Source organism: Cyanistes caeruleus, chromosome 11, assembly GCF_971803275.1.
Source record: "Cyanistes caeruleus chromosome 11, bCyaCae1.hap1.1, whole genome shotgun sequence".
Classification (NCBI taxonomy): Eukaryota; Metazoa; Chordata; class Aves; order Passeriformes; family Paridae; genus Cyanistes; species Cyanistes caeruleus.
In genome coordinates, this window is record NC_141711.1 from 21,665,019 (window position 1) to 21,687,588 (window position 22,570).

At 42.4% G+C, this 22,570-nt stretch overlaps 1 long non-coding RNA gene and 1 pseudogene across 2 annotated transcripts in view; both read right to left on the reverse strand.

Moving 5' to 3' along the window:
* LOC147651123 (uncharacterized) overlaps nucleotides 1–22,570 on the reverse strand; it is a 29,589-nt pseudogene that overhangs the window by 1,646 nt on the left and 5,373 nt on the right. The window contains exons 5-13 of the transcript XR_015275085.1: nucleotides 21,109–21,234; nucleotides 19,768–19,799; nucleotides 18,884–18,993; nucleotides 16,474–16,528; nucleotides 13,619–13,691; nucleotides 12,528–12,597; nucleotides 11,498–11,652; nucleotides 2,148–2,247; nucleotides 464–572 (exon numbers count right to left, since the gene is read on the reverse strand). The product of XR_015275085.1 is annotated as an uncharacterized LOC147651123 (transcript). The remainder of the gene's footprint in view (nucleotides 1–463; nucleotides 573–2,147; nucleotides 2,248–11,497; nucleotides 11,653–12,527; nucleotides 12,598–13,618; nucleotides 13,692–16,473; nucleotides 16,529–18,883; nucleotides 18,994–19,767; nucleotides 19,800–21,108; nucleotides 21,235–22,570) is intronic.
* LOC147651124 (uncharacterized) lies at nucleotides 21,706–22,334 on the reverse strand. The gene is made up of 2 exons (XR_015275102.1): nucleotides 22,251–22,334; nucleotides 21,706–21,793 (listed from the first exon to the last, which is right to left on the reverse strand). It is a non-coding gene; the product is annotated as an uncharacterized LOC147651124 (long non-coding RNA).

Here is a 22,570-nt window from a genome sequence, read left to right on the forward strand (position 1 = left end):
ACAGAACCCAAACTGTTATCAGCGGAAGATATGAAGACCAGCTGCCCTCAGGGGAAGGATGAGGGGCCCGGACTGTTATCAACAAGTGACCATGTGCAAAAGAAAGGAAACCAAACTCCAAAATAATGCTCATCTGCAAGAATAATGATGACCAGCAAAAGTAAATGCTGACCAGCAGAAAATAAAAATGGTACAAAAGCATGATCTAAGAAGGTGGAATCAGGGAGGGGACACTTTGAATATGCATTAAACCTTCACAGCAGGGGGGGATAAAAAAGAGGGTTCCCCGAAATACCAGGTGTGTTCCTGGCAACCCACCAGGGCACCCAGCCGTTTTAACCCTTTGCTTTATTTCTTTTGTCTCCTAATTGTCTTTTGTTTATATTAAATTCTTTTTATAATTTATTAAGTGAATCTCGTTTTTAAGAATTTTTGGGGGCTCTTTCTGGGATAAGCACCTCACCTCTAGGACCACCAGAGATCCAGAACGGGGAAACAGGCGCGCCCCTGCTGAGTTCAGCAGACCCCGCTCCATTTCTCCTAGCGTGGACCAAGCGGCTGCAGGTCAAAACCTCGAGGACAAGAAGGAGAGGAATAAAGCAAAGGAAAGGGGAAAAAAGGATCCCTAAAACTGCGGTATTTTTGCTCCATAATTCTTGTGCACGAAGACCCAAAGAAGAAGACGGATTGTAAGTAATCTTTGGGGGAGCGGGAAGCGGGGGTTGCAAGATACCCCCGGGGTTACTGGGACTGGGTCTCAGGGGAGGGGTTGGCCCCTCGGGAAAGGGAGCCCAAGGTTTTCCTGGCACAATCCACTGGGAAAACAGAGTAAAATGTGGATTCTCGAAAACTTTGTCAAGTTGAGGATTAAATCCAAGAAATTTGGATTTAAAACTGCCAAATTGAGGAATAATCCAAGAAACTTGGGATATTTGACATATTACAGTGCCCATGGGCGGATATTAACAAGGGAAGTAAAGAGCACCTTATTGTCTTGCTGTGACTGGGTGGAGTTGAATGAACAGATGTGAGAAAGCATAAATAGGTGTGATTGTTGCGTTAAAGTTTGTGGTTTTTCTTGGAATTGTGTTGCAAAAGAGGAAAGGTTTCCTGTGCTGTGCTGGAGTAGGAGTGAACACGGGTCGATGCTTCCACAGGGACTGGATCACGGTGGGGACACATGGAGTGATTCGCTTCCTCCCTGCGAGCTCCTGTCTTGGAGCCCCGGGGTGGCAAACAAGAACTGGGACTTGTAGCCCAGGAGCCGCGGGGGTGTTGTATCAAGTCTGTTCTCAGCAGGATAGCAGCTCTGGTCTCAGAGCAGAGCCAAGGTAATCTTTAGTGGTGATCTTCCCTCCGTGCCTTTCCTCCCCCCTGGGCAACAAGAGGTGCTTGCGGGGGAGGGGTCGCTTTGGTGAGCTGGTATGTGATTCAGCGTTTGAAGTTGTTTGGTTTTTGGTTTTTTGGGGCTTTTTTAGAAGTTTTTTTTGCCCCACTGTAGCGGCGGTGAAAGGTTTTCCTGGGAGATGGTGCTCCCAGGGCTACTCCTTGCCGAGCTATTGGGACAGAGGGGCGGGTCAGCCTCAGGAGTGCAAGGGAACTCCCAGAGCTCCGACCGGCGGTGAGTCAGGCCGAACCCTGATAAGATCAGGGCACGGAGGGTGCCCTGAGGGGATGAGTTCAGCCCATCCCTTTTGAGTAAAGTGAGGGCAGGGGCCTTCTAAGTCTTGGTGCCCCTGCATTGTTTAAACTTATTTTGGAGCTCTCGAGCCGCAGAGCTGTGTTTAGGCGGCTGCAGGCAGGCTGGATTGAACCACAGATGCCGGTTCAGGTTCCCTGCTCCAGGCACAGGGGGATTGGAGGAGCTCTCAGTGACTCCTGGAACCTCCTGAAGCTGTGAAACAGGCCGGGAACAAGCCCAATGGTGAGAGAACCAGGTGAGTACCTCTGGGACCCAGGTTTTCTATGCCGGGGTCTTATGAGACCTCGGGCACATTAAGTTCTGTGATTTCGGGAGTAAAGACTGGTGTCAAACTGTCTCAGAGAGCTTTTTCTTAGCCAGATGTATGAGTGAGATATGGAGCAGTACTGGCGTATGGTATCAGCTCCAAACCAAGGGATCTGCAAGTTGCAAGCCTTTGTTTTACCGGGTTCTGAGAGAATTCCGTGTATGATGGTGCTGTGGTCTTCTGCAGCAGTCAGCTGTGTCGGTGCTTAAAATTTGAGATTCCAGGAAGAGCATGTATCCTGGGAGAAAGTGAAAAAGAAGTGAGCTCTGTTTGTTTGTTGTTTTTTTTTTTCTTGAGTGACTGCAATATTTATTTTGTAGAGAAACAAACCCATTTCTTAGTATGCCTTCCAATTTCTTTACTTTAGTAAATATCATAGAATTTTGTGGTTGATTTTAATTTTAAAGGCAAGTTACAGTAATTTGCATAGTAGTCACTTCTTGAGGTGAAAACTTATCAGGTTGTCAATAAGTGAGCTGTTAACCCTAATGTTGTTTGTGTTCCGTGCTGATGGGCACAGCCCATGGCTCTTAACAGCAGAACCTGGTACCAGCCTAAAAGCAAAATCCTTTGGATTGTTGTAAATCTTTTTACTGCTGCTGAAAATTATTTTGTCTCTTTTCACAATATGAAATGCTGATCATCTCTCTGATGATTGCTAAGGAGTTATTGTGATAGTGTGTTTAGCTGAAGATCAGGCTCAGAACTGCCATGATTTCTTGTTCTTTTGAATTTGCCAAGAAAGTGCACGTCTCTAGGAGTGCTTGTGTTGTTTTGCTGCTGTGCTTATTACAGAAGCAGAAGTGGACCCAGTTAAAAGATTAGAATTAAGATTGTTGGTGTTTTGAATTGAGAAGACAATTGTGGAGACTCTAAACTTGGTCTATTTTAATAAGTACATTTGTTTTTGGAATGAGTCTTATTTTGTGAAAGAAGAGTTCGAAAACAATTGTAAGACTGGTTATTGCTATAGATTGTTCATAGTACTGTTGAAACATAAAGGTATTGTCAGAAGCTTGTCAATGTATCTAAATGCCTGTAAGAATAAAAGACCTGATCATATCTTGTCATGAGAAAAGTTACACTAGAGATTATTCACATTAAGCAGCTGTGTGAAGATGGACTCCTTTGTACTTGTAGAAGAAAATTTAGAGAAGAATGATGTCTTTGTCTTCATTTCTAGCTTGACTGAAGATCTGTTCAAGGCAGTAGAAATAGTAATTGCAGATTTGTTTTAGTTGGTAAAAGTAGCTGGCTAGCTGACTGGTCTCTGTGTCTAGCGCCTTTGATGGCTTTGGGGAGGGTCCCCAAAAGGAGGTGTTAGAATTTGTTGTTGATTCTGAAGCAAAGTGATTTGTGTAGTGGAGATTCTGGAGAGATGTGGTGTAAAGAGTGGCGAGATGATAGTGGCAGAGAGAAAGAGAGAGAGGTTTGAGTTTCCTTTCATTAGAGTTGTAAAGATTTTTAGAAAGAGAGCGAGAAGTGTCTTGTTGGCTCCGAAGAGTGAGCACTGGCTTGTGGGGAGAAAAACTTTCAAGTGCGATTAGAGATGAGAATTGTGCCCGAAATAGGGGATGTTAGGAGCATCTGGAGCACTGGGTTAGGAGTTGCTAGGTTTAGGTGTTGTTTTATTGCTTTTATGTAAAGCGGCTGTAGCAGGACCCGGTCCCTGTGAGTGGCGAACAGCAGGGCCTGGTGTGGCGGTTCCCGGTCCTCTCCCACCCCATGTGAAGGGTGCAGAGCGCGGTTCGTGAGTGGCGCTGCTGGAGCGGGACCCGCCCTGTCTGTGCCGGGGTCTCGAGGGGTGCGGGGTGCCGGCAGTGCTCGCCGGCCCGGCAGCAGTGCTGGGTGAGGTTTGCTGCTGAAGAGCAAGCTGGCCCAGCAGAGGAGCCCCAGACCAGAGCGCTGTGGACTCCGGGCTCTGCCCCTCGGCAGTGGCGGGAGCTGAGTGTGTTTGAAAATGCCAGTCCTGTGTGTGAAGGGACGGCACAGCAGAGAAAGAGGGGACACGAGCTTTGCCCCAGGGTCAGCACGTCAGCAAGTGACTGGCAAGGACACAAGTGGGCCCCTGCAGAGCGAGCGGCTGAAACAGCCTGCTCAGCCCAGAGCTGCAGCAGCAGGGGTGGGGGAGAGAGATAGCCTGAAAAACTGCTGTCAGTGGGAAAGAAGGAACGGAACAAAGGTCGAGAAACAGACCGGTGGATGATGAGACCAAAGCAAAAGTAGTCTTGCTCGTTAGGTTCTGAAAACCTCATCAAGGTGTTTAATTTCTTGAAATAGGATCTCTTTTTCTCTTATTTTTTTTTTCCCTTTCTTTCTTTTACTCTTGTTGTTAAAAGGAAGGGGTCTAAGAAACCGATAAAATAAGTTTGTGAAGCTAAACAAGTAAATTGTAACCAAAGGGTAAAAAGGTAATGAATGTAATTTATTTGAAGTCAAAACTAACCTAGCCTTTCTTGTTTAACTAATTTGAACGCGCAGAAAGAGATTGGCTCCTATGTTAACTGTTAAATTTTGCTTAACCCAAGAATTTTAAAGAATACTGATGGAAAATTTTGATGTGATGTTTTCATTCTCCCTGTGTTATTAAGAAATTGTTTTCAGGTACTACTGATAATTAAGGCAGAGAAGCTGCAATCTGGACCAAAGAGTGAAGTTGGAGTCACACCAGTAAGATCAAAAGACCTGAGGACTGGACTGTAACACCCAAACCCAGTGATACCAAATGTACTCTTGGGCAGAGACCGGCGGTAATGAACTGAGACAATCCAAATGATCCAAGGAATGAGCTAAGAATCACGCCTAACTGGGAAGTAAGACCAAGCCTGTATCAGTAGTTTCAAGTCCTGCCTGGATAAGTTCTGGGACACTTTGATATCCACCTTGGGGAGGAAAACTCGCACTCCAAACAGGACGACTGGGGCTGTTTTGGTTGGGAAATCCTCGTATATTTTTACTTTTGCCTGTGATTTGTATAAAGGAGGGGGGAGAACCACAACTTCCATCAGTGCCACATCATATACCTTGTCTAAATCATCCCAATACAGGACATGCTATCTGCATTAAATATAAGTGTTAAAATTAGAGAATAATAGGTATTGTGGTTCACAAAGTTAAGCCTCTCATTGCAGGAAGTGTTGGGTGCCAAATCTATTAAGAATAACTTAAATGATAACTTTTTTCCAGATGGGAAATTACTAGTGCGTGTTGAGTGGGAAGAACCTGAGGAAGGGTTGGAAACTGCTGTTCAAAGGCGTCAAAAGAAATTTGCTTGGAAATTACAAAAGAGGAAGTGACAAGGAACTAGGGGGCAAGACCAGACTGACCACTACAACTCGCCACCGAGAAGAATATAAACACCCGCTGTGAGCTGCAACCTCATAGGCAGGATTGGTGGGGGTGTAAGCCATACTGGACCCCTATTATTCCTTCTTCTGTCACTTATCCTTTTTTTCCCTTTTGGGACACCAGTAAAGCCATGTTACAAATGCTATTGAAAGCTTTACATGGAAAGACACCGGGGTTTCTTTCTTATTACCCACACCAATATCAATAATCACTGTTATAACCCATCCAAATTAAGTACCTGTATGCATAAAAGGGAAAATATTAGACCACAGAAAATCTAGGAACAAGTAGTAACAGATTAGAAAACAACTGCCCAAAAAAGAGAAAAAGATGGATTTGCTTCACAGTTGTTGCCAGGAGAAATAAGCAAGATTTGGTAAGAGAGCAAATGGTAAGTGAAAAGATAAAGCCAACACAGCAACCTAGACCTGTATTAACCTCATGTCAGGACATGTAAGCAAAGCTCAAACAGCAATTAAATGGAGAAAATTTCTTCATGAAGTGAGAAATACTCCTAGTAAAAAGTATAAAGCTGGTAATAAAACTTGTACATAGTAAGTTCCAGAGAAACCAACTCTGTATTAGACCCCAAGGAAAGTAAAAGAAAAAAACTGTGTACATAGTAATAGAACCAGATTCTTCCAGTGTAATAGTACAGGGAAAAATCCTTACTCTGGAAATAGCCAAATTTTGGGGAAATATAAATCAACAGAAAAATTACTATTAGAAAGCACCAGAGGTCTTATTTTGGGATATGTGAGAAAAGGGCATACCCAAAGCTTCCTTCACAATGGAAGGGGAGTTGTACTCTGAGAATGATTCAGCTAGGATTTTTCTTTTTGTCAGGACGAGACAGAAATCAGTTGGGGTGTTGGTTTTTGAGGTCCTAAAAAGAAATAAAAGGGAATGGTTTGAGCACCTCAAAAATGGGGAGATGAGAAATGGCCCCTGAATGCATATTGGAAACATTCTTGGGCACAAGATGGAAGTTGGGGATATCAAACCCCAATTTTTGCATTATGAAACTCCAGGCTGTTGTAGAAATCATAACCAATGAAACAGCTGGAGCTATGGAATTAATAGCCAGTCAGTGATGCAAAGGCACAGCTGCAGTAAATCAAAATAGACTGGCTTTAGACTATTTATTGGCTAAAAGAAGGGGTGTTCTGTGAGAAAATTAATACATAAGATTGTTGTTTTCAATGACAATAAAAATGCCATTCTAGATATCGCCTAGGATATCAGAAAAATGGCCCATGTGCCAGTCCAAAAATGAAAATCAGTAATGACCACTAACTGGTGGGATAATATATCAGGGATAGAGTAGTAGAAGAAGCTAAGTTTCTTCTCCTTGTAGCAGTGCTACAGCCGGTTTAATATTTCTTCCTTGTTTAATCCCCTGTTTAATTTGGCTAATCACCAAAGTAGTGCAAGGCATGCAAATAGTAGCAATGCCTACAGACTCAAAATTGGCTACATCTGGAACGGCACAAAAAAAAAAATAAAAAATTCATGAACGAGTGCTAGAAGCTAGAGAACAAGAATTATTGCTCAAGCCAAATGATTTATGAAAAAAGAAGAGGAGGGGTTTGTTATAAATTTGTATTGTGATATTGGCTTTCGCAGATGAATATTATATATTAAATACTTTTTAGCTATGTATGTACTTTTTTTCTTGCTAACAAGTCTTAAGTTTAAAAGAATTTCCTAGGTACAAGGCAAGGAAACCCCAGAGGGCAAGGACAATGGGGCCCAAGCTGTTATCAGGAGAACAACAGAACCCAAACTGTTATCAGCGGAAGATATGAACACCAGCTGACCTCAGGGGAAGGATGAGGGGCCCGGACTGTCATCAACAAGTGACCATGTGCAAAAGAAAGGAAACCAAACTCCAAAAATAATGCTCATCTGCAAGAATAATGATGACCAGCAAAAGTAAATGCTGACCAGCAGAAAATAAAAACTGTACAAAAGCATGATCTAAGAAGCCAGAACCAGGGAGGGGATGCTTTGAATATGCATTAAACCTTCACAGCAGGGGGGAATAAAAGAGAAATACCGAAATACCAGGTGTGTTCCTGGCAACCCACCAGGGCACCCGGCCGTTTTAACCCTTTGCTTTATTTCTTTTGTCTCCTAATTGTCTTTTGTTTATATTAAATTCTTTTTATAATTTATTAAGTGAATCTCATTTTTAAGAAATGTTAAAAGTTATAAATTGTTATAAATATTAAAGTTTCCTTAATGGAAGTTAATTTGTTAGTCACCTCCCTATGCCTAAGATAGACTTGATGCAAAAAATTGAGATAGAGAGTAGTTGTAATGTAATTAGCTTGAAACAGTGGCAGTACTTGCTGCTAAACTAAATCATGTTTATACAAATTCATGCAAAAGAAATTTTAGTTCAAGAGCATAAGAGAACACGGAGGCCTGTTGCCTATTTTTCAAAACTGTTAGACCCGGTGGCCAGAGGCTGGACCCATTGTCTGCAGAACTGGGCAGCCACAGCTCTGATGGTGGCTGAGGCCCAAAAGCTGACAAGGGGGGTTATCTGATTGTTAAAGTTTCACACCAGATTAAAGCGTTGTTAACTGAGAGAGCCTCTAAGTGGATGACCAGCTCTCAGTTGTTGCAATATGAATCTTGTTTATTAGAACAAGAAAATTTAGAATTTAAAAGCAAGGAAAGTTTTAACCCAGCCTCCTGTTTGAATAGCCCTGAGGAGGGGAGCCAAGGCAAATTCCATGATTGTATTCAAGTAATAGATCTACAAACTAGGGCAAGGAATGATTTGCAAGACATCCTGTGGCCTGAAGGGGAAAACGTGTTTATTGATGTGTCTTCAAGGGTGATAGAAAGAAGACGATTTACAGGATACTCTGTCCTAAATGGAAAGCAATTAAAGGAAGGGGGGAGGTTACCAGCCACCTGGTCAGCTCAGACGGCCGAGCTGTATGCCCCTGTGAGAGCCTGCAAGTTATACCGAGACAAGACAGTAAATATTTTTACTGATTCTAAATATGCATATGGTGTGATACACGCATTTGGGAAACTGTGGGAAGAGAGAGGTTTATTAACCTGCAGAGGAAAAACGTTGGCTCATGAGAATTTAATCTCCCGCCTATTGGAGGTGGTGAATTTACCAAAAAAGGTAGCAATAATACACATCAAGGGACACCAGGCGGGGTGCTCGGAAGAGGCAGTAGGAAATAGACTGGCTGATGAAGAAGCTCGGAAAGCTGCATTGTTGCCAGAAATCTCTAAGTTACTTCCCTTGCTCCCAGTAACTGCCCCCTTGCCAGAGAAGCTGTCTTTTCCACCAGAAGAACTTGAGATAGTTAGCAAGAGTGGGGCAGAAGAAAGAGGGGGTAATTGGTTTACAAGGGATAGTAAGCAGTGGATATCAAAAGCTTTAGCCTCACAACTGCTAAAACAGCTCCACAAAGGGAGTCATTGGGGCTCCCGAGGGATAGCAGAAGCCTTCCTCAAAATGTACGCTGCTGTGGGTCTTTTTGTTCTGGCAAAACAAGCTGTTGATAGTTGTTTGATTTGTGCTAAGACAAATAACAAAGTTACAAAGAAACTGGCCAGAGGAGGGAGGCCTTGGGCTGTAGTCCCTTCCAAAGATGCCAAGTGGATTTTACTGCGATGCCCCGGGTGGAGAAATTTAAATACCTTTTGGTAATATTATGTCAGTTAACAGGGTGGCCAGAAGTGTTCCCAGCTGTTTCAGCAACTACAGGGTCAGTTATTAAAGTATTTTTAGAACAAATAATTCCAAGATATGAGATGGTGGAAGCGATAGACTCAGATAGAGGAACTCATTTTACTGGAAAAGTTCTTAAAGGAGTAATGACTGCTTTAGGGATACAATGGAACCTCCACACTCCCTGGCATCCCCAAAGCTCAGGCCAGGTTGAAAGGATGAATAGAGAAATAAAAAAACATCTTCTGAAGCTAGTGATAGAAACGAAAATGCCATGGCTGCAGCTCTTACCACTGGCTTTAGCAAGAATAAGGGCCAGACCCAGGGAAGATATTCAACTGTCTCCTTTTGAATTGATGTTTGGAATTCCTTATCCTTGTAATTCTCAGCCTGGGGCAGGGCTAAAGATAAGTGATGTATATCTAAAACAGTATGTGGCTCGGATACTGTCTCTTGTGAAATCTCTTCAACAGGAAACTCAGCTGGCACAGACCCTGCCTTTGGACTTTGCTGTTCACAACATCCAGCCAGGAGACCGGGTCCTAGTTAAGGAGTGGAAAGAAGCACCACTGGTGGCTAAGTGGCTTGGACCTTTCCAAGTGTTGCTGACCACAGAAACAGCCGTCAAGACAGCTGAACACGGGTGGACACATCACACTCGAGTCAAGGTCTCTGAAGCTCCAGAGATTTGGACATCTCAGCTGGAGGAGAAGGATGGGAAGCCGTGACTGACACTCCACAGGAGTGGACCAGAGCAGTAGCTGGTGCGTCGACATCGGAGGAAGCCCCGAGTGCCTACCCACAGACTGCCTGCTGAAATAGTCTGCATCCCTACTCTCAAATCTCCAGACACTGGGAGCCAATCCTGGCTGTCATTGCTTTCTTTATGCTAAGCTGTTTCTGTGCTTTCACTTGCCACAGGTGGTGTAGAAGACAACGTGAAATTGAAAATTAGAAATTAGATTATAACACTATTAGAATGTTTCTCTTAATAATTTTACCTTTATATTTCCAGTTAAGTTGGAGTCTAAAGTGGGAAAATAAGTTTTTACTTTAAGAGAACAAGTAGCAAAGACCTTTAACCTTAGAAACTGTTGGGTCTGCGGGGGGCCAGGGGGATCTGAAAGCTGGCCATGGGTGGCCAGCCCAGTCGAGCCTAAATGGTGGGTTAGCACCCTGAGTGAAGTCCATAATAGAACAAGATTTTGAGACAAAGAAAGAAATCCATGGCATTCATTCTTCTGAAAGAGGCATTTATTGCTTAAACAGAACAAGAAGCACATATGTGGGAAAGAGCGTTTGTGACTGGACTTTAGGTTTAGATTGTTGGACCCCCAACTGCCCTCCTTATGACTGTTCCAGATATCGAGGCAGATGGAATCAAACGCATGTTAAGCTCACTAATGGTAGCTGGGTAAAGTGTTCCTTCCATAATTACCAAGAAGATTTTGAAGGCTGTAAAGCAGTGGGGAAGGATAAGGTTTTTTTGACCCTTTATTTTTAAGCTGCCCCCGGGATAATTCCACAAGTCAGACACATGTTGTCTGAGACTATCAGTGGAAATGGCAACACCAGAATGAAACTCAAACCCTTTTCAGTAAGTTCTGGTCCAGATCTAATAAAACAGATCTGGGATGTGATTGCAAGTAGAAACCTCATGTAGGAGGTTAGAAATGTAAATATTGTGATTCTTATGGCGAGGCAACTATTGTGGGTGGACCCCTAGGCCCTGGAAGCAAGCTGTATTTTGACCCACCAGTTGATGATGAAAATTGGAAAGGTCCCTTTGCTAATGGGACCTGGGCTCTAAAGGGGCATTACTGGATTTGTGGCCAAAATGCTTACCGCAGGCTATCTCCAAACTGGTCAGGAATATGTTATGTGGGGGTATATTAGACCATTGTTCTTTCTGCTACCACAAGTTCAAGGAAATCAGTTAAGAATCAAAGTATATGATGATCTAATTAGAGAGAAGCGGTCCATTGATGCATCCCTGGTTGGAAGGAGCACCCAAAAGTGGGGAAAAGATGAATGGCCACCTGAACGAATCATACAACACTATGGACCAGCTACCTGGAACCCAAATGAATTAATATCAGGTGCCAGAGAACCCATTTATAATCTAAATCAGATAATTAGGCTGCAAGCTGTCTTTGAAATGATAATCAACCAGACAACTACAGCTCTTGACCTTCTTGCTGACCAGTATACTCAGATGAGAAATGTAATATTTCAACATCGGATGGTATTAGACTATTTATTAGCAGATAACGGGGTGGGGGGGGGTGTAGAAAATTTATTGACTCAAACTGCTGTTTGCAAATAAATGACAATAGAAAAGTGGTAAAACAAATAACAAAAGGAATAAAAAAGTTAGCCCATGTACCGGTCCAAACATGGAAAGGATGGGAATGGGACATGTTTTCATAGTTACCTGGTAGCATGTAAGTCAAACAAATGCTTTTTTCCTCTTATGTGTTGTAGCAACTCTAATCTTTTTACCATGCGTGATCCCTTGCTTAATACAACTCATTCAACATGTGATCAAAGGAATGTAGGTAGTAGCCGTGCCTACTGATCCAGAGATAGCTACAAAAAAGCAGAAAGTAATGCCACTGCAAATAATTGCAAAGCCAAAAAAGAGCCAAGAACAAGAAATTAGGTCAATGATAACTAAAGTTTGTAAAGACAATTATTAACAGAAATTAAAAGAGGAGGGATTGAGAGGAATGATGAGCTTGTCTTTACAAACAAGCTGTGGGTCAGTTGATAAGATGTAGCTATCAGTGAGAGATGACAGAAACAATGGGATGGATTCCAGTAGAAGATCAAAGAGGCACTGAAAGAACACTATGAATTCCATAAAAGTTAAGAAGGGATTATGCATTGGGGGTGGGGGGGGAAGGTATCACCGCCGGTATCAGGCGTTCCGGGAAGCCTGTACCTCTCAAGTACCTCAGCCTATGGGGAAAGGGAGAAGGGACAAGCGGCCGGGAATTAGGATAAAAAGGAGGCTGCGCCCTCCAAAAATTTGAGAGACCCCAGGGGAATGCCCCATGGCCTCTCCCTTTATTCGAATAAAGTAAAAGGACTCCTCTGTCTCCTTTTTGGACATAAACCTCTGGTGTTTGTGGATTAATTTTCCTGACAAGTATCTTCAGCATGGGTAAGTCTGATTAAAATAACACACAGTTCCAAGCTGATTCTAGTTTTATTAGAATACCACATAACGTAAAATTCACAATTTACGACACTTAAGGGTCAAAATCTTGCTCTATTCCAAAACCTCTAAGATGTGAAGAAAAACCCAACAGGTTGTTCTAACCCAACATCTTCAGAATGTTACTTTGAAAACGTTAGCAAAGTAGAATTTAATTTAAAGCATTTAAGAGCTGAGACATGCAATGTGAAAAGCTGAATTACAGAAGAAACAGTGCAACCCAATATTCATACTACAAATCTACCTTTCCGCAACAATTAGTACTTCCAGGTCAGTTTTTTCCACCAAAAAGATGTTGTAGTGGTGAAAAGATGCTGGGGAAACAATAACAACAAAAAGAGCATATTAGACTTCTCTGAAAATCATGAAAAAGCTAATTTCTGTCCAACAGAAAGACACAATGCCAGTACAAAATAATACAAAGGGAAACTGAAAAAACAGAGGAAACAATAACTTGTGTACTAATGGTCTGGTCTCAGTCATTAAAGGAATGGCACACATTACAATTAACAAGGAGTTTTATTTTTTAAAACACTAACAAAAACCAGCAGCTGCCAATATCCAGCTGGTGCTGTGCAGTGATGGACAGCACTCACAGGATCCAGCCTCAGCAGCATGAAATAACTCCTTTAGGCAAACAGCAGGTGTCTGCACAGTGACACTGATTTCCATTTGAAATGGTGACTTTGGGAGTCAGAGTTACAAAGTCCAGATTTGCTCAGTGGCCAAATAAAGGTCACATGAAGCTTAATGGGGCTGAAGGTCCATCTGGGAAGACCCTTTTAGCTGGCACTTCTCAGCTGAGGAAAGACACTTTGTATAAGGGCTGAGATGGAGATTCAGTGACTCTCTTATCAGGAGTTTTTCCTAAAGACAGTTCAGAAGAGGAACATTTAGTGGGAATGCTGCCCCTTAGCACAAGATAAAACAACATCCCTTTCTTTGCCTTGGGGGACTTTGGTTCCATCACAGAAAAGATGTCTCCATTCTTCAAAATGATGGAAAACAACCTGGCACTGCCAACCTTTGACATAGGCTTGGACAGCGCCAGGATTGCCTCTGCTCATCAGTGCAGGATTAGTACCTTCTCCAGAACTGTGAAAGACCTCTTCCCTCTGACTTTGTGCTTCCTTTCTTTCCTGTTTGCTCCATTTGCTGTAGCAGCTGCACTGCACCCTCAGCCTGACTGGCTACTCTTTTTTGTTCAGGAGCAAATTCCACAGGTTCCCCTGTGAGAAACAGCAGCAAGAACAAAACCACAACCTCACACTCTACACACTTCCTGTGTACCCAGGGGAATGAAAACTCAGTGGAATCCAGGAATTCCTTACTCACAGCAACTCAGTTGGTCACAGTCTTTAGTAAGGGATGCTGGGTTAAACTCAAGCTCATTTACTTTGGAGGAATTCTAAAAGGAAAAGAAACCCAAGAACTGTTACATAATACTAAATTCTATTGTACAGAAATTTTTGTTGGTTTGCTTCCTGAAAGTATTAAAAGGAAGCTCTACACTCCTTGTTGTGTGGTTTCATTTGGGGATTTTTTTCTGCTATGATGAGGACTTTCTTCACTAAGGTATTTTTACACCTCCCTCATCAGGACATAACAAGATGTAATTCATTTAGAAGACTTTAGCATAGCAGACAGTGAACTAATAGTAGCTATGGAATAAGCAGAGATTTCAAAAAACATGAAGAGCTGTGGGAAATGCCAGTCCCTGGACAGTGCAGGCCCTTGGGCACTAGCCCTCCTAAGACATAGTCCTGGGATATAGACTTAACTCACAAGGGACAAAAATGAAAAGTGCCAGAAGCAAGAGGTGGGCCAGGGATACCCATTAGGAAGGTGATCAACAACACAAAGTACTACAAAAAACCAAAAGAAACATATAAAAACACAACAAAATCAGCAGGTAAGCTTCTAAAAGAGAGTAAACCCTAAAACAATGACAGGTCCTGATGGTGTTTCCCTTGCACTAATCTCAGAACCATTTAGGTTGGAAAGCCCCGTAAGATTGATTGCTAACTGGGCACTGCAAAAGCCATCAATAAACCCTGTCCCCAAATGCCACACCTAAACTCAGGTTAACACAAAATTCCAAACCTCTGATGGCCTGAGATCTTTGCAGTTTAGTCTGAGAGCATTAATTAAGTTAGGAAAATTGTCTGGAATGACAGGCAGAGTGTCTCTTTCTTTCTTTGACTTTCACTGGTGCACTGTGTAAGTGAAAAGACACGCAGGTTTGACTACATTCATCCTGACCAGATGTCACCATCACAGGCCTGGGAGACATCTGGATGACAGCTGAAAATGCAATCCATTTAACAGTCATGTGCCTGTGGCACTTCTTTACTCCTCGTTCCAAACCCAACGTCCTAAAGTCAATCCCACGTGTACTATGTAGACTGACTGACCTCCTGTTTAATGAGACCCTTCTCTTTTTGAGAAGCATTATAAAATACTGGGTGGATTTGAAACCAAAGCCATACACTGTTGAAAAAATGAGAAAGAGTGTTGGAAGAATGACCAGAAAAGCTCTGATAAAGTACAGGAGCTACTGACATGTTTTTATCTTAAACCTCATCTTTCTTCTCATCCTGAATTGAAAGGAAAAAAACCCAACAAAACCAAATGGAAAGCATGTCACACAAATATTTGGCTTTCATCTTCTAAGAATGCATGTTAGGAAGAGGACTTCTGCCCATGATTTCAACAGCACTAGTGACACCTGATCTGGTGTTCATCAACAGAACAGTGTCCAGACATCCCTCTCAGTGTAACAGTGCCTTGACTAGTACAATTTTGAGGACAAGTAATGATGCCACAAGCAGCTGCTCCAGAAAAGGTTCTTCTCACCTGAGTTGGTATCTGCTGAGTTGATTTTTACATCACAGTTCCAGTTTACCCAGAAAGTGCTCAAGACATGTCCTCCCACATTAGTTAACGCAAGAGGAACTTGCAGTGATCTCTGCCACCTGTAGTATGTTTCTCAGGGTCCAAGCTGCTAACCTGGAGCTCCAGCTTTCAAGGACTCTAATGTCTTGAAAACTGTACAAAAACCAGAGGAATTCTGGAGACACTGATTATAGCAAAGTGGGGAATAAAAAAGCATCATTCAGAAAACGATCCTTATCTCACCAACAGTGCTTTGAGTACTTGAGGAAAAGCCAGAGAAGGCATGTGTAGACACCTGTCACTAATACTGCAAAGGTAAGCAGAGCTGGGGGGGAAAAGGGATACAAGTTTTACAGACAAATAAACCTGCTTGTTTTAGAGAAGTTATTCTTTACTGAATGTTCCCAAGGAGTTACCAGGCAGTCTTCTCCTGTCTTGCAAATCCAACAGACCTGTCAGAAAACCCTGCTCTGAAAGAAAGTTTTGGGCTTCCTTTGTGGGCAAACCCAAGAGAAATGTGTTTGCCTCCTTGGAAAAAAAAACACTTCCAAAGAGTTAGAGACGGGGGGGAAAGCCAGAAAGGTGATAGTGTGGTAGGGATTTGAATTGAATTTAGAATGGGTATCCAGAAAATAGATGAAGTGTATTTGGGAGGATGTGCAACAGCCAGGAGGACCACGGGCATTGGGGTATGCCTAAGAGCAGCTCTATCTGAGCAACCTTGGAGCCTGTGGGCTACAAGAGAAAGAATCTTCTCCTCCTAACAAGGTCTTTGGAGAACAGTGGCTTTAGAGACCAACAGCCAATCCCTCTGGAACAATCCTGTCATGAATCTGCCTTCTGATGCCATAGTGAGAAAAGGCATGGCAGTGTTTCAGCCACAGGGTGATGCCTGCATGGCCATCAGCAGAGAGAGGTGGGGAGTGGCACATGGTCACAGCGAAGCCAAGGTAAAGATGCCAGCATCTACTGTTGGCCCTTTGTGGAATCCTCCATAAAGGGGCATGTGAGATGACAGAGGACTGGAGTCCTGGAGAAAAGGCAGGGCATCCCTCAGGCTCACCTCTCAGAGGCTGAGCTTACCCCCAAGCTTGTAGCTTGACAGTCAGAAAAGCTTGTGTCATCTAAAAAAAAAACATAATTCATCCCTTTGCAGTCTGGAGAGGAGTAAAAATTTATTAGGGTAATGCAGGGAAAAAGGAGACTAATTACCTGCAGGCATTTTTATGCTTGCCACTGTAAGGGTCCAGGATTAATTGATGCTGTTGTCTCTTTCTGAATATTCTGTAGCTTACCTTTTCAAATCCATGCTCTGCTTTACTCATCTGGTGAAGACACTCTGCTCCAGTTCTAAAGATAAGCAAATAAAAACTGAGTTTACAATAAGTCACAAGAAGGAATCAGCTACTCCAAGTACATCACTAGAAACCAGGACTATAGTAAGACTCTACTCAACAAGATAGATACCCTTAATCTGTATTTGTACTCATGTTTCAAACTCTTCCTTAAAAATGAAAATATGCACTCATTTTGCTTTTCTATGACAAACAAGCAGTTAAAAAGTGTTAAATGAAAAGGGGGATGAGCAGATAGCTGAGAGAGCTTGTGAATCTTACAAGGTTACCAGGGCAGATAGCAAAGAACCACAGAAAGATCTTGCAAGGCTTGGTTGTGGGGCATTAAAATGACAGAGGAAACTCCATATGGAGAAGTACAAAGGGATGCATGTGCAGAAAAACCATCCCGGCTTCACTTGAGGTGATCAGAATCACTGGCAGTGTCACTTGGAAATTCTGATTTCTCAATGCTCAGTAGCACCCCAAGAAAACCCAACCCCCCCAAGAGAATTTAGGAGCAAAAGAGCTTGTCCAGAAAGAAGACAGAGAGCTGGTCTCACTACAGCAGACACACTCCTTCCTGGGGCAGGGAAGATGCTCAGCCTGAATGAGCTCTCCAGTATAACAGTGTAACTGGAAAAAAATGACAGAAGGCTTGAAGCTAATGCTCACAAATTTGATTTTGAAGTCAAGCATACACTTAGGAATTATGGATTGTTCTAATCATACCTGCTGAGGCAAGATACAGGACCTAGAGAGAACTGCTAGACTGGATCATGAAATAGTCTTTTTTCACCTTGTATTTTATTAATCTACAACTTGATTGTCTTTGGCTAAAAGAAATAAAAGCATTCTGAATCCTGGGCTCATTCTTCCCTCATATCCAACAGTTGTACTGCGAGTAGAAACAAGCCAGGGGGATGGGGGAGGGATTAAAGGACTACATTTGCATGAGCAGGAGAAGAACTGGCTTCAAACTTTGTTAATATCCCTGCATGAAACACATCTGGGAATTGGGAAGGATATAAGGCAACAAGGTAGATGATTGCATATAGTCTGTACATGGGAGGGGAAAGGTGTGTGTAAACACTTCTGACCATGGATGGATCCACGACTGTTTGACACATACTTGTGAGGATCCAATACAGGTATACATTTTCTTCTTTTAAAAAAAATAAAAGAAGCCTGCCAGCCTGAAAATAACACTGGGTCTCTGAGAGGTAGTCAAGAACTAAGCCCAAGGTTAGCCAAGAGCCAGTTCTGTACCCCCACACTGAAGGTGTCCAACAACACCCTGAGCTGAATTAGGCAGAGCTCTGCCAAATCACTGTCCTCAAGCAGTAATCTCTGCCCTCTGCTCAAGGCTGCTGAGGCACCTCTGTCCCAGTCTGGAGCAGAAACCCCAGTACATGACTGGGACTCACCGGGGTAAACTGAGGCTTTGAGAGATGAGGCTGTTTAGCCTGGAGAAGGCTTAGGTGGGATCTTACCAATGTACACCTGATAGGAGGGAATGAAGAACAGAGAGCCAGACTCTCTTCAACCCTCTTGTCTTCTGGCAGGACAAGAGGAAAAAGGCACAGACTGCAAAACATGGAATTAAATTTGAACACAAGAAAAACCTTTTTGACTAGAACTGTGGTCATACACTGCAAGTGGCTCTCTACAGTTGTGGTGGTTCCACCCTCAGAGTCTACTCAAGACCTGAGGGAAATTGCTTTGGGTGACCCTGCTTGAGCAGGAGGGCTTGAACTCGATGGTATCAAAGGACCTGTCCAACCTCAACCATTCTGTAAAATCCAAAGCTAGAGATCTACTTGGGAATCACCATGAGAAGTATAGCTACAGAAGAAACACATGGTGAAGTTGTGGGAGAATACTCCTGTGTACACACAACATATGCAATTTCTCGAGACTTTAAAGCAGTTGGAAAAGAGCAAGTTCCAAGGTGTTTTGCCATCAGCCTTGAGCCAAGAGGGCAGAATTCATCAGCTGGCTCAATGGAGCAGGCTGGGAGGCAGGTGGAAAACTGGTTCCAGTTCTTCCCTTGCTGTCCTAAACTCAGGTGTGCAAGTCAGTGCACTGTTCTGTCTGGCTGCTGAGCTATCACCTCACTGTGACTCAAAAGGTGATGTGAACACAGAGGAATTAAACAGGCAGAGCTTTGGTGAATGGTATGGGAACTTGGAAAGTACAGGACCACTTTCTTCCCAATATAAGCAACGATGCTTAGATTGTGTTACCCATGGAAGAAAAGGAAGAAGAAAAATGGGGCAAAGGATTGCACAGAAATGAAACATGAAGAAGGTACAAGAGACATTAAAAATATTAATATGTGTCCTGGGAGACTCTTTTGGAGTCAACTGACCTGTCCATACATGATTGTGGGCATGAGATATCATCTCTGACTTCCACTCTTCTCCTCTTCACTGCTTCTTTCGTTGCAGTACTTTCTGACACTTCGTTTCTTCTCCTGACCTTCAAAACATTGCAAACTGGGTATTGATAACAATTGATTTTGACTTTTCTATTTTAGAACAAAATTCATAGTTAATGTACATTCATATTTTGCAAAAATTGTCCCTGCTTATACACTGAAAACCAAAAAAGGATTCAGGACTGAAGAAGCAAGCACTGGCAGGTCAGCCAGAGAATTATGCTCAACCGTTTTAAACAAAGTATTTCTTTCTAGGATATCTTATTTCCTCCATTTTCAGAGGACTGCCAAGGAATGTAAGTAGCAGGAATGCAGAGGTAGAAAAAAAATCCGTAGGGGAATCTGGACACTTCTTTGGGGAAATTTGGATTTGAATTATTCTTCTTTAATTCACTTCAGACACTTACCTATATTGAAAATAAACCTACCCTGAGCTCTCATTACACAAAAACTCCTCAAATAAGCATAACTTTGCTGTTTACAACACAGTACCTGGGGAACTAAATTACTCAGAAATATCAACCTCACAGATTCTTCCAGTGAGAAAAGACTGGACAGCTCACTCAGGCTGGCAGGAAATCCGGGGAACTCAAGGCAGCAGGCTCTTAGGTCCTGATACAAGACTGCTTTCCAGGCACAGCAGAACTACCACAAGAACTTCTCTCCCTTGGATGGTTCCAGGTGAGAATTTGGTGCCACTTTACACTGACTGACTAACTCCTAGTGGTAGGAGAACTCTAGCATTGCCTAAAGGCATATATTCTGCTTCTCAAGAATACTTAGAACAACAAAAGAAAACCAGATGCACAACTTACAAGCTTATCACTGCCCTTTTTTACTCCTTTACCTGCAAGAGAGGTATAAAACTTGGTGAGTATTTAGACTGGACTTTAACCAACTGAAAAATACATTTTTGCACTGCAGTTCCTCTTCCAGGAGCAAGATAAACTACTGGACCTGCACAAGATACACTGAAATTGAAAATGTTCAAATACAGCTCTTCCTGAACCAGAATTCCTGGCTATGAACACCAGATATCAATGGGATGTGACAATTGCTTGTCTTCAAGAAGTCAAAGGTGTCTTCAGAAGACAAGGGCCTGAAGAACAGTTAGCATCTCACTGTGCTTTGGGCACCAGATGGAAGATGCAAGGACATCTGGAACACAGCCCCTAGAGAATACTGGCCAGCTGTAGGATGTATGGGGTTCACATGTATTTCCCTGAAAACAAATCCCCACCAACAGAAATTTGAAACATCAAGTCTGAAAGGAACAGAGCCTTATACTGATCCTAATTTTAGAACAGTAATGCACTACAACTATCTGGATAGGGCAATTAAATACTGGAACAGGTGTAGAGGGAAGTTCGTGAACTCTCCATGGCTAGAAGCTTTTACATCCAAACATGGGATGTTTGATAGTCTAAGAAATTATTAGTTTCTTAGACTTCTTTCTCTTGGTCATTTTATAAAGATCACATTATCAGCTAAGCAGTCATTAAAAGAAAAAAAAACAGTAACTTTTTTCAGAGCTTGATAATCAGAACAGGAAATAGTAAGAATACTCAGTTTTCACAAAAGAAGTTTAAATGTAGAGTCCTTAAGGAGGCCTTAGTTGCAGCCTGAGGTTGTTCAGAGAATTCACAGAAAACCTGGAAAACGAGACACTGTTGAGGGGAAAATGTTTGCTAATTATATAAAAGAGGCTATTACCATGATTACTATCATTATTTTTTTAGAGAAATCCATTCTTTCTTTAGTAAAATAGCAACAAAGAGTGGGATGTTCTCTGTCAACAAACATAGTAAAGCACAAGGAAGAAAAAGGTGTCCCATATACATGCATGTGCTGGCTCCAGCCCAATGACTGACATTAAAAATGAAGGTTGGGAGCCAATGGGCACTGCTTCGTAAAAATACCAACTAAAGAGTCAGCCGTGGTTGGAAAGACAACAGGAAATTCAGGGAATTTTAGAAAAGCAATGTGAGACAACAAAGAACACCCTGTTATGCTCTATTTCAGACTCATGGTACAGTTATCCCACATGCAGTTTTGCTTTCTCTGATTCAGATACAGTAGGAGAAGGAAAAGAGAAAAGCAAGACATAGATCATAGATGTTTCCCAAAATTACCCAAACACAATCACAGTGACTTACCACAAGATATACTTCGCTAAAATGAGTTCAGTTCTAGGTACAACTTACAAATGTAGGGATAAGGCACAAGATGGACATTCTCATGTTTGAATTTTATCTTTGATACTCGCTCCCATTTACTCAAATCTGAGAAGAATGGTAAGATTTAAAAACACAACACTAACATTTCAAAGGAACACGAGTCCTGAAGATATCTCCTAAAGCTTCAAAAGACACAGCACACTGCACATGTGCACAAAGGAGCAAATACAACCTGCTACTATGAACTTGTGTAACGCACTACAGGAAACACTTACCCAGGTTTACTTATCCACACTGCCCCGTCAGTCACCTGTATTAAGAGTGTTCTGTTCCCTTAACTGTGTTTGCCTTTAGTATTGGCACCCTCCTGCAAAAAACCATGCCAGGCTCTTCTAAACCTATGAATAAAAAAACCCCTCAGCAGTCTTCCCAATTAAAAAGGAATTATTTTAAAATTTTATTTAAAAATTTTATTTAAAAATTGAAAAATATTTGGATTCATAGAAGCAGCATCATTACTTCAAAGTTCAAAACAGGGGGAAAAAGATAATTTACATGACAGCCACCACAGTTATAGCCTTTCCTTCATGTGAGTGCAGGTCTGACATCCAGGAGCTTCTGCTTGGAAGAACAAATGGTGCTGGACATGTCTCTTCACACACCTCTGATCTCAGGGAGAAAAAGGTGAAATGTATACTGTCAGTCCACATTTGTTAGCAGAAACTAACATCCCAGGGACAGACGATGATGAAACATTGATACAATCAGTTCCTTTAAGGACTGAAATTGCCTGCGTTTTGGCTTGAAGGACTCATAGCTGGTGATTAACAGAGTCACTCTACAGAGAGGAGCCTGACACACCAACTGAAAGACAACTCCTCATGCCAGGCCTCTGAGCTCACAGTTCTCTTCCAGGCCCAATGCTGCCTGAGCATGTGGATGGACTTACAAGCTCTAGAAATACAAGTTTGTGAACCAAACACTCCTCAACACACAGGCAGAACTGGCTGAGCTTAGAGAAGCAAACCAATAATGGCTGGGTTGGCTGCCTCCTGTATAATGATGCTCTTGGCTACATTATCTTCCTGCCTCTAACAGGAATAGGTTGCTGTCGTATGTACCTGCTTCAAACAGAGAAAGAGGATGGCCTCATTCCTGTCTGCTATTAGGAGGCATAATGCAGTCTTCAAAGACAGGAGGGGAATGCCTTGGAGCTCTTCATGACTCCTGGGCACTCAGAATCACAGGAGGTGATGCCAGATCTGATCCAAAAGCTGACACACCTTTAAGATGGAAAATGCTAACATTTAACTGAATTACTTTTCTCTTCAACAAAAGCCTCAGGAGAGTAACTTCTTAACCCATTACATAACAGCAACTACAACAGAAATATGAAGTCATCTCTTTTTTCAAATTATGTTGTTTTAAATTAACAATCTGC